Source organism: Eurosta solidaginis, chromosome 2, assembly GCF_040869045.1.
Source record: "Eurosta solidaginis isolate ZX-2024a chromosome 2, ASM4086904v1, whole genome shotgun sequence".
Lineage (NCBI taxonomy): Eukaryota > Metazoa > Arthropoda > Insecta > Diptera > Tephritidae > Eurosta > Eurosta solidaginis.
The window spans coordinates 185,268,723-185,288,117 of record NC_090320.1 but is presented as its reverse complement, the minus strand read 5'-3'; positions in this window follow the sequence as shown (position 1 = coordinate 185,288,117).

Genomic DNA, 19,395 nt, shown 5'->3' with positions numbered 1-19,395 from the left:
AACGCCTGAATCAAAACTGCTACAAGTCGTATTTAACAAGATGCAAAATTGAGTTTTTTAACAATCCTAAAAAATTTTTTTCAAAGCGCCAATCTTCGGGATTTCCATCATCTTTGTCTTTGGGTGGCAAGAATGATAGCCTTGACCATGATATTGCCGACTTATTCGCAGACTTTTTCAAATCGACCTATTCGTCAACCTGTACCCAAACTGGTAGTTATCCATTCGAAATAGTTCTAACTGAAACCGATTTTTTCTCCAGGGCCCGACGGTATTCCTGGCTGTGTGCTTAAGTTATGTGCTGTGAAATTAACAGAACCGATCGTAAAATTGTTCAATTTATCTTTGAAATCGGCGTCAATTCCATCAATTTGGAAACTGTTATTTATCATACCTCTGCACAAGAAAGGTAGTAGATCTAATATTGAGAATTATAGGGGAATTGCTAAGCTTTCAGCTATTCCTAAAACTTTTGAACAAATAATTACCTGTCAGCTTCAACATTCGTGTACTTCCATATTATCACCCTTTCAGCATGGGTTTGTGAGTTGTAGATCAACCACCACAAACCTACTTGAGTTTACCTCTTTAGTTCGGGATGGCTTTTTGGCTAGCAAGCAAACAGATGCGATTTATACGGATTTTAGTAAAGCTTTTGATTCAGTGAATCACGAACTTCTGATTCTGAAGCTTGGTTTAGTAGGCTTTCCGAAGAATCTGACTTTATGGCTCTCAAGCTATCTTTCTAATACAACCCAAAAGGTGCTTTATAAAAATACTATTTCAAAATCAATTAATGTTAGCTCTGGTGTACCTCAAGGTAGTCATTTACGCCCATTGCTTTTTACTCTTTTTATTAATGATCTGCCACAGATTTTGAGTTATTCACGAGCTCTAATGTATGCCGATGATATAAAAATTTGCTATACATGCTTGCCTTCGGATTTAACTCGCTCAAATCTACTTCAGGTTGATTTGGACTCATTTCAAGGTTGGTGTACAATAAATGCATTAGTTCTAAACTGTTCCAATAACACACCAAAACAAAAAACCGACAAAGAAGGTCAAACGACTAAAATCACAGATTTCTACCTACCCCAGTCAGCCACACAAATCGATTAGTAAGCCACCCTCGGTTCTGAATGAACATACAGCACATACACATAACTAAATATACACAAGCATCAATTTGACAATACCTGCTCATATACCTACGAACTATAAATACAGGACAAACGACAACAACAGATCAGAACGAAAATCGACACTGATGATGGCACAACGCCGAAACCGGGTTGTCCCAAAACCATATTTGACAAGGGATGATGGAAAATCGTTCCAATATACATCATTTATCCACCCTGTCGGAAAATCAACCAAACAAGATAAGTCTTTATAAAAATACTATTTCAAAATCAATTAATGTTAGCTCTGGTGTACCTCAAGGCAGTCATTTACGCTCATTGCTTTTTACTCTTTTTATTAATGATCTGCCACAGATTTTGAGTTATTCACGAGCTCTAATGTATGCCGATGATATAAAAATTTGCTATACATGCTTGCCTTCGGATTTGTGGACTCATGGCATGACAAGATGGACTCATTTCAAGGTTGGTGTACAATAAATGCATTAGTTCTAAACTGTTCCAAATGCAAGTTCAAGACATTTGCAGTTCCTGCTAGGGTGTCCAGACACTACGTGCCCTTCCATTTACCCCTGTGTCGTATAAATTTTGGCAAAAATGATCCTATACGTGTTTGGTGCTCGTACTATAACGACTTGTATAATTGCATTAGTATCGAATGTTCGTTTGTTGCCTTACGCAATGCTATACTTTTAAGTCTCAACTGATATCTTAAAGTTTACTTGTTTAATTTGTAATGATAGTTTAATTTTAGTTCTTGTTCAATGTTAAACAAAATTGTAAATTTTTAATTAATTCCATTTTTAATTCTATATTTGTATATATTTTTACGCTATCTTTTTTTATGTTAGCATTCGACCTTTTGTGACATTGGCAAAAATTACTGCAGAAAATGATTTTTTTTGAAAGTCACCACGCATATTAAATTGAAAATTGAAGCAAAAACAAAATTAAAACAACGGAAAATTATTGCATTTGAGCTACTGCAACTTATAACGGTGGAACACAGTAACCTAATCCGGACTAAATTGGACTACCTTGGTTGACATCTGAAGGGCAATCTAATTACGGCTACCTAGCAACGCTTCTTGAGAAACCACGTTTATATTGACTACTATCTTGTTACGAATATTAGCAACACTAAGTGTTACTGCCATCTCTAAGCCGATGCTAAGCAGTGACGTGAATGCGCATCAATAATTCAATCATTATGTCTACACATATGTACGTACGCGAAGCAGAGAAGCAGCGCACAAACACATGCAGATATCTTATCTGGCATATGCAGTTATAATTGCGGAAGTATCACTCACAAACACACGCGCATATGAGAAGCAATGAACATAGTTGTGGCTGATGATTTTGTAGCTTATAACTAACTAGTAAGTTCTGGAATGGAAAAGCCTAGAAGTATGCAACGAGGAAATCAGACAGTATAAAAAGGCGACAGTCGAGGCGCAAGAGTTTAGTTTCATTGAAGCTATCAATCAGTTTCAATTAAGCACGCTATCTGTCGGGCAATAGTAGAGTTATTTACTGTGAAGTACTTTAATAAAGGCCATTTTGCATTATTAAATATTGGAGTTATTTATTCAACAGTTTAGTGATTCGAGCTTAGCAGAAGGTTGCAAATAAGAGGATTTGCAAGGAAATTCGTTACAATATTAATCATATCAAAATAACAGCATGTAAGTGATATGCTCAGTATTTTTTAAGAAACATTTAAATAGTTAGAAAAGTCATAAATCTCTTTCAATACGTTATTGAATTTTTTCCTGATTTTTCTTTTTAAATATTTTCTGAATTTTTTCCCATTAAACTAATACGTATTCGTTTATGTAAAAAACCTTTAAAACCGAGTTTTGTACTTGAAGTTTATGTGCGACTCCGAACTAGCCCACCATTTTGACAAATTAGTTTTATAAGACAAAAAGGAAATTAGTATGGACACTAACGAGCTTACGGCTATTGTTATGGCAGATATCAGCTGCACTAAAATCACAGAAGGAAGATTTTGATAAAAAATAAGGCGAAATGATTAAGAAGTTTGCTACTACGCTTACTGAAAACGTAGAACCCTTTGAAGAGGTGACAATTGTAGGAAATGTCCATTGCGCCGAAACCTTTGACCTTGTCAAATCGTTGCCCGAGTTTGACAGCAAACAAGAGCATTATGTTTCATGGAGGCAAGCGGCGCACATAGCCTACAAACTATATGAGAGGTATGACGGAAGTGCAAAGCACTATCAAGCGGTCGCAATAATTAGGAACAAAATTAGGGGCCCTGCAGATACAGCTTTCTTTTACTACTGTATTAAATTTCAAAGCCATAATAGCTAGGCTAGACATTACCTATGCGGATAAAAGACCCGTTTATCTTATCGAACAAAAATTTATTACTTTAAGGCAAGGGAGTCTGACGGTTTTAAAATACTATGACGAAATGGAGAGAAAGCTCACTCTGCTTACAAATAAAACCTAATGACCTACGAAAGCCACCTAGCGAATTCAATAAACGAAAAATACAGAACGGATGCTTTACGCGTTTTTATTTTTGGATTGGGAAAACCCCTTTGTGATATATTATTTTCTTCAAGGCAAACTAACTTACCGTCTGCTTTGGCGCTTGCTCAGGAGCTAGAAGCGCATCACGAACGCTACACGTTCCTTTTGATTACAATAACAAAGGCCAACGTTCTGACAGAAGACCTCTTGAAAATAACACTAATCAGCTAGAATATTTGAACACCCATAAAAATTCCCATTACCAAAATAATTACTATAGGCAGCAAAAACATGGTTCTATTGACAACAATAAACAGGAGAGTTCCGAACCTATGGATGTAGATCCGTCAACGTCTCGCTTCCGTCGCTCATCGAATTATGAGCTCAAAAATCCAATGAACCAGACCCTAGAGCATACTAAACCAAACAATTTCCAGAGTTCTAAATAAAGACAATTTCCACAAAATCCTGGTAATCAAGTAACGCAAGCTAAGCGCCGGTCCGGAGTAGGAGTACTGGGCCTAAAATTCAAAGAAGAAATCACATTACACAACATAAAGCCGATAAAGTTTCTTACGACGAAAAAGTAGAAAATTAAATTGAGGATATTGAGGAAGAGATACATTTTTTTGGGAAAGGACCCTGCTTCTTTGGGTTAGCAGAACAATAGGACCGAGCGGAAAGTTATAAAAATGTTAATAGATGTTCAAAAAGTTATGTAACGCTTCAAAAAGTTATGTAACGTCCTTTAAAGAGCTAAATGGGATTATGCCATTAGCTAACCCGTTTTTAGTTCAGTCAATTCATGGCGAGATAAAGTAAGTAAAAAGTTCAAGGTTCGAATCGAGCTCAAGGCCAGAACAATAATTTTTTTCTAATGATAATTATTGTTATTTTTTAATTTTTCTAAATTTGAAAAATTGTATTTTGTTTTTAGAATAGTAAGTAGAAAATTTTTCAGACAACCTGCCATAGCTGCGCAGATAGATCCATTTCGAAGGGTGCTAAGCCTTCATCATCAGTACGCTTTAGGCATGCTGCGCTAACCATAGCTAAATGGTGGCTTAGCACCCTTCGAAATGGATCTATCTGCGCAGCTATGGCAGGTTGTCTGAAAAATTTTCTACTTACTATTCTAAAAATAAAATACAATTTTTCAAATTTAGAAAAATTAAAAAATAACAATAATTATCATTACAAAAAAAATTATTGTTCTGGCCTTGAGCTCGATTCGAACCTTGAATAATTTATCAATAGGCCGATAAAAACAAAAACAATTGTAAGTAAAAAGTGTAAAATAAACTTATTCGGAATAAATACTGATTTTGTTATATTACAAATTTTGCACAATTTTGATGCTATAATCGGGCTTGACTTGCTTACGCAGGTTAATGCCATGGTCGACCTGAAGAAAGGTGAAATTACTAACGACTTTGGAAAAGAAAGGTTATTATTTACTAAATGTGACAACATACATATTTTACAAGTTCAACATGATAATGTACCGCTCGCAGTGAAAGGCGAGTTTTTAAAAATGATTAGGAAATGATCAAACGCGTTTGCTGATCCAAACGAGTATTTACCATATAATAAGAACGTAGTCGCAAATTCGTACAAAACATGAAGAGCCCATTTATTCTAGGTTTTACTCATACCCGTTAAGTGTTGCCGATTTTGTGAAAAATGAAATATAAGAACTTCTACATAATAGCATTATTAGAGCTTCCCCCTACAATAATCCAATTTGGATCGTAGACAAAAAAGGGTTTGACGAGTTAGGCAACAGGAAGAAACGCTTGGTTGTAAATTTTCGAAAGTTACCATTGACGACAAATATCCAATACCAAATGTAATATCGATATTGTCTAACATGGGTCAGTCACAATATTTTTCAACGATTGATTTAAAATGGGGTTTCCACAAAATCGAACTTGCAGAGCGAGATAGAGAGAAAACGGCCTTTTCTGTAAGCAACGGGAAATATGAATTTTGCAGACTGCCGTTCGGCCTAAAAAACGCTCCTAGCATATTCCAGAGGGCTATAGACGATGTGCTAAGGGAGCATATAGGTAAAAGTTGCTATGTTTACGTAGACGTTGTCACAATCTTTTCAAAAACAAAAGAACAACACATTGCAGACGTGCTAACATGAGGGTATCAGTAGAAAAGTCCCAATTTTTTAAAAACGAAATCGAATACCTCGTGTTTGTTGTATCAAGAGGAGGCACTAAAACATGCCAAGACAAGGTACATGTCTATGCTAAACTTCTCGGGCCCAAAAACTTATACAGGTTAAGATCATTCTTAGGACTGGCAAGCTATTATAGGTGCTTCATTAAAGACTTTGCCAGCAAAGCCAAACCTCTGACCGACATCCTAAAAGGTGAAAACGGGAAAATCAGTGCTAATCAGCCAAAGAAAGTAAAAATTACATTAGATTCTTTACAATTCCAAGCTTTTGATAGATTGAAACGTATTTTGATATGTGAAGATACCCTGATGAACTTAATTTTGCAACAAATGAAAGGGAACTTCTAGCTATTTTATGGGCATTAGAAAACATTAGACATTTTCTCTATGGTGTAAGCCACCTAAACATCTTCACAGACCACCAACCATTAACGTTTGCAGTTTCAGATAGAAACCCAAATGCAAAACTAAAGCGTTGGAAGGCGTTCGTCGACGAGCACAATGCGAAATTGCATTATAAACCAGGAAAAGAAAACAATGTTGCTGATGCTCTGTCGCGACAACAGGTTAACATGTTGGAACAAAACTCAAATTCCCACTGTGCAACTATTCATAGCGAACAGTCATTGACTTATACCATTCAGACGGTTAAAAACCCTGTAAATCGCTTAAAAAATCAGTTTATTATTGAAGACTCTGACAATCCATCTATACTTACTTTCATTATATATGGAAACAGAATAAGACATGTTATTCAATTTCGTGACAAAAACACTCTCCTAGGTACTATTCAAGACCTTGCCAATACCAACGTAGTGCACGCAATTCATTGCAGCTTGCATACATCCAACATGATATAGTAAAATTCAGGCGCGGATTTAAGGGGGAGGGGGAATAGGGGAGGCCAACTTACAATGGTAGGTATCAAAGGGGTCCCAAGGTGAACGGGGAAGACTCTCAGCGAACCCATCGGGCTCATGGATCTCCCCCTCTCCACCTATGGGAAACCAACCTTTTGCACAACGCCCCCGGTGTAGGAGGGGATACGCTCCTCTTCTACCTCGAAGGCGGATGGGTACGGGTAGTTCCCCCAAGGCGCGTCCAGGACCAGTCCTGGGCTCCACTTGAGGAAATGCCAGGCACAATAAATATAAATACGGGTGGCATTTGTCGCGTTTATTTCACCCAGGGTTGCCGAGGATCATCTCGATCCCCCGCTGCCTGGTTAAAGTGCCGATCCATATGCAACGGTGGGCTTTACTACACCACTCATGGTCGCTATGACTCTAGTCCGAGGCTCTCTGAGAGGAGTACTGAGTATACCCAGCACGAAATGGGGACGGCATGAGGCGCGGACTGTTCACTCAGGGTGGCCGAGGAGCATCTCCTTCCTCCGCCTCCTGATTGGGGAGCCGAATGCAACGGTGGGCTTCACTACACAGCTCATGGTCGCTAGGACTCTTTTCCGAGGGTCCCTGAGAGGAGTACTGAATCTACCCAGCACCCAGGTATACACATATATTTGTACGTTGGGTATTATTAACCGATATACTTCACCTAGGTCAAACTGCGCTTTCCTGCCCGCCGCCACTAATTGTTAGCCATAGGAGTACCACCGCAACCCGCCTGAACCATTCCGTAAGCTTTCTCTGGGGGTAAGATATTTGAGGATTATCACCACCGTTCCCTGAGAACCGCGACCCGTACTGTCATCTTTTCGCCGCTCCGTGGCATCTCTCTCTCTCTATCCCTCTCTCTCTGGGATCAAAGGCTGCCGGCATCGAAAGGCAAATGCCGCATCGTGTGTGTGTGCGTTTTCGGAACAAAATAACAAAGGTTAGTGGGACCTTCGCCTGACCCTGGAGTGGCTGAGCTTACCTTAGCATTCGACCAAACACCTCAAAAGGTCTAAAAAAAAATGGGTACGATTAGTGCCGTACCAACCGTGGAATGTTGCAGTAGCAATTATTGTGAAGAGCGGGTGGACCACTATTATCTTCATTCGGTGCTTTTTTCACTGCTTCATTTAAAGAGAGCATAGCCACTTCCTTCTAGGATCTAAGCACTCTACGAAAACTGGTAACCGGGTCGTCCTTTTCGGACGGACCTTAACTTGAAACCTTCCGTCTTTTGGCAAATTTTTGGTAACATTTTAAGTTTTTCCTATGCTCTGTGCCGTATTTTTCGATCCGGTGATTGCTTTATGGAACTTTTAATGTTTAAACTTTGCCCTTGATATAGTAACATTTCGGTAAAGAGCGAAAAGTCGATCGTTCTCACTTCATTGATTTATATCTAAAGATCTTGTTAAATCGGCCTACACCGCCCACATTAGGAACAGATTTTCATGGTGAAAATCAGAAGCAGTTTCTGCCATTTTGCCATTTTGCAGAATTATTGCTCTTGGTATTATATTAAGATCTTAGGGGAATTCGTTTACTATCACGCCGACTTTATTTTAAAAACCGCTTTAAGTTTGAGCTTTCAGAACATTGATATTATAAATATGACAAAAAAGTACTGAAATTACTATTGTTGGTATGTTACCGCAAAGCACAACGATAGTTTAGAAAAAATTGAAAGCGGTTCTAGCCCACTCCTTTTAGTTAACAAAATTGAGTCGAACAAAAAGCAACCAATTTTATCGAGATTTGGTAAGAACATTGTTTCTATGACAGTAACTGTTTAATAGCGATATTTGCAGCTTTCGTATAATTTATGGTTGATGACTTTTCCTTGAAATGTATCCTTAAAATATATGCATATGAGAAAACACGTTGGACATATAATGTTCGGTCTGGCCCGAACCTAGACTCCCTTACTTGTTTAGTATCAAATCGGTCCGGTGCAAGAAAGGTGTCTCTGACAACTAGTGCTTTACACAGTGTAAAATTTATCTAAAGTTGTTTCTCTATAAATAAAAAAAAAAAAAATAAAATATATTAAACTTCAAACCAACTGTAAGCTGCTATTTAAGTTCTATAGAACCAAGTTAAAGTTTTATCTTAATTTTCTTCTTTTCAATTTACATAATAATTTTTGCCTAAAAGTAATAATTTTGAAATAATATAAGACTGTTACATTTCTGATCAAAATCTGACAATTGACACTTCATACATACATACATATGTAGGTACTCACATAATTGTTTTAAAAATTATATAGAATCAAACAAAAGTGAATTTACAACTCATTTGTGCCTTTTAACTTTATGTAATTTAAACTTTCATTTGCATTGTTTATGTAAAATTTCGCGCAATTAAACTGGAAATAACAATTCATTTGGAATTCATTGCCTGCAAAAAGCAGCAAAGTGGAAATAATGAAAGCATAACAGATTAAGGAAGAATGCGAATAAATAAAAGGCCATCAAATTGCATTTTTACCAAATTTTTTTCCGAATTTATGTACATATATATAAACATATGTATAAACTAGCGGCCCGGTACGTGCTTCGCTACGTATAAAGTGAAATATTAAATCAAACTCATTTATTACAAAAAAAAGATATTTTATTATTTGCTAACTATTTTAAAACTTAATCCAAAACATTTGGATAAACAATATTTTTTGTTTTTCCATTTTGAACATGAATAAACAAGCGGCTGGGGGTAACGACTCTGGAACAGGCAAAATAAAGTTGGCTATGTGAAAAACATGATTCCTCCAAATTCACACCACAAACGTTAAGTGTTGCCCTTGGGCTTTGTTGATGGATATCGCAAATGATAAACGCACAGGATATTTTAATCGTTTGAATTCAAATGGCTTATCAGTTGGAATCATGGCGATACGCGGTATTAAACAAACTTCTCCTTTTGATTTACCAGTTAAGATCGTAGCTTCAATCAAATTTGGCAATAAATTTTTCACTGCCAATCTGGTGCCATTACACAGTGTTGGTGGATTAATATTTCGCAATAATATAATCAAAGAACCCACTTTCAGATTCAAATAATGCGGTGGCATACCAGCCGTTTCTAACGAATTTAAAAATTCAATTGGATAATTCATTGCTTCATCTTGATTCATAGCACTGTCAATTTATTTATATGTCGTGACTATACCTGGGAGTTTTGATTGAATTTGAAAACTAATGGCATTGATATGAATGTTCTTCGGTGCTAAAATGGCGCGTTCTCTCAACCAATCATGATTTCTGTAATTCTGAAAAATATTTGGAAAAACACATTCAATCAATTCATCTATCGATTTCGTAATTGTACAAAAATTGTTCGGTACAGTGATTAATCCGTTTGTTCTGTCGATTTGTATTTTGCCATCGCCATTTTCTAACAATTGTTTTGAAAACTCATGGGCAGCTGGATCATTTTGTAGGTGAATAGGCATATTAATGTTCAGTGTCAATTTTTGTACATATCTCCAAAGAACTGATGACTTCAAACAGGCATTTATTTCATCAGCAGGAGTTGATCGATGAATGACAGGCAATTTTTGTCGAAAATCCCATGACAATAATATCAAAGCACCACAAAAAGCTGTTGATTACCACGTAAATCTTACATTGTTCGATTAAACGCTTCTAGTAATTTTTTATTCGCCATTGTACACTCATCCCATAAAATAATTGACGTTAATCGCAGAACTTTTGCCATGGCAGAATTTCCTGAAATATTGCAAGTTGGAGTTTCAATCACCTGTACATTCAATGGCAATTTTAATGCAGGGTGTGCTGTCCGACCACCTTCTAATAATGTAGCAGCAATTCCCGAAGATGTAAGTGCCAATGCAATTTTCTGTTCCGATCGAATAGTCGCTAAAATCAGTGATATAGCGGATGTTTTACCAGACCACCAGGTGCTTCCAAGAAATATAATCCACCTGCATTATTCGAAATGGCTTGCATGATTGTATCATATACATGTTTTTGCTGAATATTCATTTTGGTTATATTCGATTGTACAAATAAACGCAAATCATTAGAATTGAATTCCTGCTCACGTTGCAATTCACGATCAAAGAGATCATGCTTCTCACGATTTGGTGCGATGATACAAAATTGTACTAATGTTTTATTTGTAATCGTTAGACACATATCTTCAATTATTACCAAACCTTCGTTGTACATTTCCAAAGTTATCAAAAAATAAGGATTTTTTGCATGATAACGCATACGAATTAAAATATCTTCAGTAATATAATGTTTATGTTTGTTCCATAATTCAAGTGGATTTGATGGCATACATGTTGATAATATAATGGCAAATAGCATTCGTATTTGTTGAGGATGAGCCGAAATAGATGCACTATGAAGTGTTGAATCCCAATGTGCATCATCCTCCAACAAATGCAAAAGTTGGCATGCTTCACGGTAGGTAGGTAGGTTGAACTGGCCGGTCCATGAGGACCTCACATAGACTGACTGAGTCCGTAGTGTTACCAGAAGTTTGTTTTAACGACCAAACTGAAAAACCCTACCAAAAACCAGGACCTATGTTATAAAATAACTCCGTCCTCTTGGCAAATACTAGAAGCTTCCTAGGACTTAAGCCACTTGCTTCTTCTAGATCTGACAGCTGTATCACTCCTAATAGCTGGAGTCTTAGCCTGGCAAGTGCAGGGCACGAGCACGGAACGTGCTCGATCGTTTCCTCCTCCAACCCGCACTTCCTACATCTGCTATCACTGACCAAGCCTAGTTTAAAGGCATGTGACGCCAGAAGGCAGTGTCCAGTCAGAATACCCGTCATGAGTCTACAGTCCTCTCTTTTTAATGATAGGAGCAACTGCGTTAGTCTAAGTTTGTAAGACCTACACATAATCTTCGACACTTTACAGCCCCGCGCTTGAACCCACGCCTTCCCCGCTTGGTCGATCATGTGCACCTCTCGCCTTCGCTTAATCTCGCCCAATCTAATTGGGACATCTACGGAGCAAGCTTCAAGGGATGCGCCCTTTTTAGTTAGTTCGTCCGCTTTTTCATTCCCATCTATTCCCATATGCCCTGGGACCCAATATAGATGTATGCTTCTCCCTGTCCCGATTCTCTCCAGAGACTGCTTACACTCTAACACGCATTTAGATGTTGTGCTATGCGAGATTATTGCCTTAATTGCTGCTTGACTGTCAATATAAAAGTTAACACGGTTGCAGCTTAAGCTATTCTCTTCCAGGGTTTCTACTGCTTTGGTTACGGCTAATATTTCCGCTTGAAAAACGCTACAGTAATCCGGCAGCCTGTAGGATCTGCTTATTTCCGGATCAGCGTAGTATACCGCAGACCCTACTCCTTCCACTACTTTGGAACCATCGGTGTACACATGTATCGCCTCGTCCGCCATTTGCGCACCCTTGCGCCAACCGTCCACCTCTATTGTGGCCTTAAGATCTCCCTCGAAGCGCAGATAGGGAATCATGTAGTTGTTCGTCTTGTGATTGATGACGCTATACTACTATGGCCTTATGGTCGGCGCTCAAGCTGCCCCGAAGTACCGAGCCTGGTTGCGGTCGTTAACGCTTTGTTTTTTGCTACCAGGCCTACAGGTGGGATGTGCAAAATGGCATACAGTGCAGCCGTCGGGGTTGTTTTCAGGGCTCCCGTAATGCTAAGCATCGATAGTCTGCATACCCCCTATAATTTTTTGAGGTATGTTGTTTTTTGTGTGGCTTTCGACCAAACAAGACTTCCATAGTATAGAATAGGGCTTACAATCGCTGTAAAAACCCAATGAGAGAGAGAGGGCGATATGCCCCACGTACACCCCAGCATTCTTTTACATGCATAGAGTGCCGTTGAGGCCTTCTTGACCCTCTCCTCCACGTTGAGCTTCCATGACAGCTTACTGTCTAGGATGATTCCTAAATATTTTGTGCAAGGTTTTTCCTGTAAGTTCACCCCTCCTAACTTAGGCCTGGTCCAACTTGGGACCTTGTACCTCTTTGTAAACAAGACCATATCCGTCTTCTCCGCATTGACTTTCAACCCGACATTAGATGCCCAGGTATGAATATCGCGAAGCGCCCGATCCATCAAAGAACTAATCGTTGGAAGGCACTTTCCACTTATGACAATTGCAACGTCATCTGCGTAAGCCGTAAGTTTTGCGGGTCCCTCATCGAATTGCCTGAGCAGTTGGTTGATGACCAGCGTCCACAGCAGAGGTGATAGCACCCCTCCCTGCGGCGTGCCCCTGTCCACTGATTTCGTGGCCTCGTACAATCCCCATTGTGATGTAATCTTTCTGCAATTTAACATGCAGCCGATCCATCTGATTAAGGCAGGATGTACTTTAATGTAATTAAGACCATCCATAATCGCCCATTTTGCAACATTACTGAAAGTCTCGGCAATGTCCAAGAAGACTCCTAGAGCATACTCCTTATATTCCAGGGATTTCTCTATGCTTATTACCACCCTATGCAATGCGGTGTCTACCGACTTGCCTTTGGTGTACGCATGCTGTGTTTTGGAGAGCAGCTTTTCATCCACGTTGGACTTTATGTACACATCTATCAGCCTCTCAAAGGTTTTGAGCAGAAATGATGTTAAGCTAATGGGTCTATATTCTTTGGAATACATGTGACCGATCTTCCCCGCCTTTGGTAGAAAAGCTACACGAGCAGTTCTCCAAGAGTGCGGTACATGATTCAGTCGTATGCACCCATCGAATATTATTTTAAGCCATTCCACGACCGCCCTACTTGAAACTTGTAGCATGGCCGGGAATATACCATCTGGGTCCGGCGATTTAAACTTAGAAAACGTCTTCACTGCCCACTCGATCTTGGTATCGGTCATCAAGCCCGGCACTACTAGCTTCGTGATCGAAGTGTGAGTGATGTCTGCTGGCTCCTCTAAACCGTCTCCCGATGGGAAATGTGTATCGAGAAGCACCTCAAGGGATTCCTCACTATTACGTGACCATTCCCCGTTCTCTTTCCTTATTAGTCCCTGGACTATGTTCCCCTTTGCTAGGACTTTTTTCAACCGTGCTGTTTCGCTGCTGCACTCTATGTCCGTACAGAAACTTTTCCATGAGTTTCTCTTCGCCCTGGTAATTTCGCGCTCAGTAGATCCCTGTACTCGTCCCGACACGCTTCGCTTTCCGCGGTCTTTGCGAGCTTAAACATTTATTTTACCTGTATTCTTAGAAGACTCAGCTCATTGCTCCACCATGGCGGCTTTGCTTTTCCTCTGAATCTTCTTAGAGGGCAAGCTTTGTTATACGCAGTCATAAGCGTCCTTGTTAGGAATTCATTCGACTCCTCCAGTTCCTCTACATTAGCAACCTCTTTGGGTTGTCCCAGTTTTGTTTCTACATGTTTCTGGAATTTAGTCCAGTTCGTTGACCTGGGGTTTCTAAAGGTTCCTCCCTTCTCTACCCTCTTTAGGGGGATGTTGAAGCTGATATACGCATGGTCGGAGAAGGATGGTCTATCAAGAACCATCCAATCATACCTTGATATATCACGCTCGGAGCTCAACGTAATATCCAGAGCATTGCTGAATGTTGGACCAATGTATGTAGGGACATTTCCCCTGTTGGCTATCTGCAAATTGGTTTGCAGGATGTAACAAAACAGAGATTCGCCTCTCTCGTTCGTATCTGCTCTTCCCCCCGCATTGTGGTGCGCATTTGCATCTGCGCCTATGACCACCCGCCCTTTGCGCCCTTCCTCCTGTACTAGACTTTTGCACTCCATCGGTGGGACCTCCGCAGCATGGGCCATGTAGCAGGACGCCAGGATAAATGCCTGCTTATTCTTTTGCTCAACGGCCACCGCTACGAGATCCTCAGTGGTGTAATTAGGCAGCATATATGAATGCAGCTGTTTCCTTACCATTACTACAGCTCGCACCCGTCCTTCCGTTTGCGCATAGTAAACGCCAAACCCGCGCGCGCTAAGTCCAGAAACCTTTCCTCCCGATGAGAGCCACGGCTCCTGGATCAGCGCCACGTCAAACGAACCCTCCTCAACGGTTAGGAGGAGTTCGCCCGATGCCACTTTACTGTGTTGGAGGTTTATCTGTAGGACTCGCAGCACCATTGGGCTGTTTGTCCCCCTCCAGCACCTTCGTCTTGACGTCGTCGTCCTCCCCTTGCCCTTTTGGTTTAGAGTATTCGAGGCCCCCTTCAGCCTCTCGAGACGGTTGTGCAGGGTGTTCCTCTGTGCGAGTCACAGCCCCATTTAGCGGTTGGTCCTCTTCTAGCACGTTCGTGGTGACGTCGGGGACCTCCACCTGTCTTTTTTCCCTTAGGCTTTTCAGGTCCTTTTCGACTTCGCCCACCTCTAGCGTGTTAGGGTTTTTATCCTCGGGACTTCTTTTCCTGAGTCGCATGTAAATTTTGCCAGTGCCAAAGGACATTTTACCAAGCTGCGTGTACAAAATATCCTCCGCCTGCTTGTTTATTTGGAAGATATAGAACTGACCATCCTCGGTAGGCCGAGATACAGTAAGTACATTCCAATCCTGTGTCGGTATGTTCGGATTCTGATTCTGCAGAAGTCGCAGTGTATCCTCCGACTTCATCACGCGTGGTATCCATACCTTAACTTTTGGTACCGTGGGGATTTGCGCTTTATCCACCACCTCAAACCGCGCGTTCGTGCCTTGTTTTGGAGGTTTGGAACCACTTCCTCCAGCCACCGCAAGCTCGCGATGTTGTTGCACGCTATCATCTTCACACCATTATACCATCCCCCGAATCAAAGGTTGGAAGGGGCTTACTTGGTTGTTCCCGCATCATCTTAAGCATTAAGCTAATAAGCTCCCTTTCCACAGATCTACACCTTTCAGTAGTCATTTGTCCGAAAGGACTGCTACGATCAACATGCTTCACGGTATATTTGACACAAATGACCGTTGACTGTTCTCAATTCTTGAAATGATTTTGGGCCATTCACGTTAACTAATAACAATCTCAAATAAAAACACTCAACATTGTTTGGATGTACTGTATATATTCTCCCAATTAAATCTGTTTGGAAAATGCCAGGATACCCATGAACTGGTGTTTCTTGTATACGTCTTTGACATTTTTTCGAGGACACATTCCATGTGTAATACTGAGGCACTTCAGAGTATAACAAAGTTATCGCAAATGTATCAGTTTCGCATAATTTGAAAAAAGCTGTTAAGGTAGTTGTTGGTGGTTGTGCTGCTCTTTCCAATACATTTGCTACATTAAAATAAACACGTTGGCCATTCTCAGAGAGAATGGAAGCGTGGTTTCAAGCCAGCGTGCACTTCTGTTGGGAAACGTTGGAACGATACTGAGTATGTGAAGCCAATCCGCCAAGAGTAAGCTCTACAAAGTAGTTCATTGGCCAAACAACAGAGTGCGAGGGAACGATCCAGAATAATGAGTATTAAGATGAAATGCAGGTACGATGAGAACAATAATTCGGAAAATTTCTTGGAGGGAGATTTGGTACTGCTATACAACCCTCACCGGCGGAAAGGTGTTCCATTCAAGATTCGGTGCAGTTGGGAAGGCCCATACAAAGTTGTGAAGAAGATCAGTGATACCATCTACCGCATACAAACCATTGGGAAACCACGGAGTAGAAGAGTGGTACATTTGGAGATGCTAGCAGCGGTTAGATCGAGAGATTTGTCTGATCGGGAAAAAAACGCCAATCATTTGGTTCGGAGATTTAAAAATTTAACAAAATTAAACAATTATGACCGCCGGGAAAAGAGAATGGTTTTCCCTGCTAATACTTTTGCTATGATTTGAAATAGTTTTCTATACCCAGCTTTACTTGTTATCGAGACAGCTGTCGTTTTTTCCGTCCTGACGTCATGTTGTTTAAATTTTTCTCAACACATTAAATAAATTAAAAATTGCTTCAAAGCAAGGTTCTCATACATTTAAAAAAAATAGGACAATGCTCGTTTAAGTCATAATGAAACTCGTTAGGGGGCGCAAGCTCGTAGAATTAAAACAAGTAAGGAAGGCTAAGTTCGGGTGTAACCGAACATTACATACTCAGTTGAGAGCTGTGGAGACAAAGTAAGGGAAAATCACCATGTTGTAAAAAGAACCTAGGGTAACCCTGAAATGTGTTTGTATGACTTGCGTATCAAATGGAAGGTATTAAAGAGTATTTTAAGAGGAAGTGGGCCATAGTTCTATAGATGGACGCCATTTAGGGATATCGCCATGGAGGTGGACCAGGCCTGACTCTAGAATTTGTTTGTACGATATGGGTATCAAATGAAATGTGTTAATGATAATTTTAAAAGGGAGTTGGCCTAAGTTCTATAGGTGGACGCCTTTTCGAGATATCGCTATAAAGGTGGACCAGGGGTGACTCTAGAATTTATTTTGTACGATATGGGTATCAAATGAAAGGTATTAATGAGTATTTTAATAGGGCGTGAGCCTAAGTTCTATAGATGAACGCCTTTTCGAGATATCGCCATAAAGATGGACCAGGAGTGACTCTATAATGGGTTTGTACGATATGGGTATCAAATTAAAGGTATTAATGAGGGTTTTAAAAGGGAGTGGCCCTTAGTTGTATAGGTGGACGCCTTTTCGAGATATCGCCATAAAGGTGGACCAGAGGTGCCTCTATAATGTGTTTGTACGATATGGGTATCAAATTAAAGGTATTAATGAGTATTTTAAAAGGGAGTGTGCCTTAGTTCTATAGGTGGACGCCTTTTGGAGATATCGCCATAAAGGTGGACCAGGGGTGACTTTAGAATTTGTTTGTACGATATGGGTATCAAATGAAAGGTATTAATGAGTATTTTAATAGGGCGTGAGCCTAAGTTCTATAGATGAACGCCTTTTCGAGATATCGCCATAAGGGTGGACCAGGGGTGACTCTATAATGGGTTTGTACGATATGGGTATCAAATTAAAGGTATTAATGAGTATTTTAAAAGGGAGTGTGCCTTAGTTCTATAGGTGGACGCCTTTTGGAGATATCGCCATAAAGGTGGACCAGGGGTGACTCTATAATGGGTTTGTACGATATGGGTATCAAATTAAAGGTATTAATGAGGGTTTTAAAAGGGAGTGGCCCTTAGTTGTATAGGTGGACGCCTTTTCGAGATATCGCCATAAAGGTGGACCAGAGGTGACTCTATAATGTGTTTGTACGATATGGGTATCAAATTAAAGGTATTAATGAGTATTTTAAAAGGGAGTGTGCCTTAGTTCTATAGGTGAACGCCTTTTGGAGATATCGCCATAAAGGTGGACCAGGGGTGACTTTAGAATTTGTTTGTACGATATGGGTATCAAATGAAATGTGTTAATGATAATTTTAAAAGGGAGTTGGCCTAAGTTCTATAGGTGGACGCCTTTTCGAGATATCGTCATAAAGGTGGACCAGGGGTGACTCTAGAATTTATTTTGTACAATATGGGTATCAAATGAAAGGTATTAATGAGTATTTTAATAGGGCGTGAGCCTAAGTTCTATAGATGAACGCCTTTTCGAGATATCGCCATAAAGATGGACCAGGAGTGACTCTAGAATTTGTTTGTACGATATGAGTATCAAATGAAAGGTGTTAATGAGTATTTTAAGAGGGTGTGGGCCTTAGTTCTATATGTGGACGCCTTTTCGAGATATCGCCATAAAGGTGGACAAGGGGTGACTCTAGAATTTGTTTGTACTATATGGGTATCAAATGAAAGGTGTTAATGAGTGTTTTAAAAGGGAGTGGGCCTTAGTTCTATAGGTGGACGCCTTTTCGGAATATCGTTATATAAGTGGACCAGGTTTGACTCTAGAATGGGTTTGTACAATATGGGTATCAAACGAAAGGTGTTAATAAGTGTTTTAAAAGGGAGTGGGCCTTAGTTCTATGGGTGGACGCCTTTTCGGGATATCGCCATAAACGTGGACCAGGGGTGACTCTAGAATGCGTTTGTACGATATGGGTATCAAATGAAAGGTGTTAATGAGTATTTTAAAAGGGAGTGTGCCTTAGTTCTATAGGTGGATGCGTTTTCGAGGTATCGCCATAAAGGTGGGCTAGGGGTGACTCTAGATTTTTTTTGTACGATATGGGTATCAAATGAAAGGTGTTAATGAGTATTTTAAGAAGGAGTGGGCCTTAGCTCTATATGTGGACGCCTTTTCGAGATATCGCCATAAACGTGGACCAGGGGTGACTATAGAATGTGTTTGGGCGATATGGGTATCAAATTAAAGGTATTAATGAGGATTTTAAAAGGGAGTGGCTCTTAGTTGTATATGTGAAGCCGTTTTCGAGATATCGACAAAATGTAGACCAGGGTGATCCAGAACATCATGTGTCGGGTACCGCTAATTTATTTATATATTTAATACCACGAACAGTATTCCTTCCAAGATTCCAAGGGCTTTTGATTTCGCCCTGCAAAACTTTCTCATTTTCTTCTACTTAATATGGTAGGTGTCACACCCGTTTTACCAAGTTTTTTCTGAAGTTATATTTTGCGTCAATAGACCAATACAATTACCATGTTTCATTCTTTTTTTCGTATTTGGTATATAATTATGGCATTTTTTTCATTTTTCGTAATATTCAACCGATTTCGCCCTTTTTCACAGAAAACAGTTATCGTCCTAGAGTCTAAGCCTCT